At 49.2% G+C, this 1308-nt stretch overlaps 2 non-coding genes across 2 annotated transcripts; both read right to left on the minus strand.

The window, feature by feature from the left end:
* Positions 1-365: 365 nt before the first annotated feature.
* LOC123178307 (5S ribosomal RNA) lies at positions 366-484 on the minus strand. The gene has a single exon (XR_006489471.1). It is a non-coding gene; the product is annotated as a 5S ribosomal RNA (ribosomal RNA).
* Positions 485-851: 367 nt separating this feature from the next.
* LOC123178308 (5S ribosomal RNA) lies at positions 852-969 on the minus strand. Its single transcript, XR_006489472.1, has one exon. It is a non-coding gene; the product is annotated as a 5S ribosomal RNA (ribosomal RNA).
* Between the last annotated feature and the right edge of the window lie 339 nt (positions 970-1308).

The following is a 1308-nucleotide window of genomic DNA, read 5'->3' on the forward strand; positions in this document are numbered from 1 at the left end:
CATGTTTCCCCGTCTTCGTCCCTTATGCTTGCCACTCCCAGGTCCGCTCCAAAGACGATTCTACATTCTCACTACCATTACAACCGTTCCCTAACAATGGATAATGTCCTATACTACTTACTCTCCCGCTCAATCACGGAGACGAGTTTTCCACGGTTTCCACCCCTCCCTCCATACCGCAGCAACACGAGTTTTTTCCACCCCTTTCAGAACGCGCTCTTCGCGCCACAGAGCCGCCCCAAGACGCGCGAGCAATGAGCATCGAGCTTAAACATATCGCAAACGTCAAACATAATATAACGGGATTAATGTATATCGTGCACGTGCGACATGTTTCTCACAAGGCGCAAAAAATAATTATAAAAGGAATGCAACACGAGGACTTCCCAGGAGGTCACCCATCCTAGTACTATTCTCGCCCAAGCACGCTTAACTTCGGAGTTCTGATGGGATCCGGTGCTTTAGTGCTGGTATGATCGCATCCGACATGTTTCCCCGTCTTCGTCCCTTATGCTTGCCACTCCCAGGTCCGCTCCAAAGACGATTCTACATTCTCACTACCATTACAACCGTTCCCTAACAATGGATAATGTCCTATACTACTTACTCTCCCGCTCAATCACGGAGACGAGTTTTCCAAGGTTTCCACCCCTCCCTCCATACCGCAGCAACACGAGTTTTTTCCACCCCTTTCAGAACGCGCTCTTCGCGCCACAGAGCCGCCCCAAGACGCGCGAGCAATGAGCATCGAGCTTAAACATATCGCAAACGTTAAACATAATATAACGGGATTAATATATATCGCGCACGTGCGACATGTTTCTCACAAGGCGCAAAAAATAATTATAAAAGGAATGCAACAGAGGACTTCCCAGGAGGTCACCCATCCTAGTACTACTCTCGCCCAAGCACGCTTAACTTCGGAGTTCTGATGGGATCCGGTGCTTTAGTGCTGGTATGATCGCATCCGACATGTTTCCCCGTCTTCGTCCCTTATGCTTGCCACTCCCAGGTCCGCTCCAAAGACGATTCTACATTCTCACTACCATTACAACCGTTCCCTAACAATGGATAATGTCCTATACTACTTACTCTCCCGCTCAATCACGGAGACGAGTTTTCCACGGTTTCCACCCCTCCCTCCATACCGCAGCAACACGAGTTTTTTCCACCCCTTTCAGAACGCGCTCTTCGCGCCACAAAGCCGCCCCAAGACGCGCGAGCAATGAGCATCGAGCTTAAACATATCGCAAACGTCAAACATAATATAACGGGATTAATATATATCGCGCACGTGCGACATGTTTG

Source organism: Triticum aestivum, unplaced genomic scaffold, assembly GCF_018294505.1.
Source record: "Triticum aestivum cultivar Chinese Spring unplaced genomic scaffold, IWGSC CS RefSeq v2.1 scaffold2934, whole genome shotgun sequence".
NCBI lineage: Eukaryota > Viridiplantae > Streptophyta > Magnoliopsida > Poales > Poaceae > Triticum > Triticum aestivum.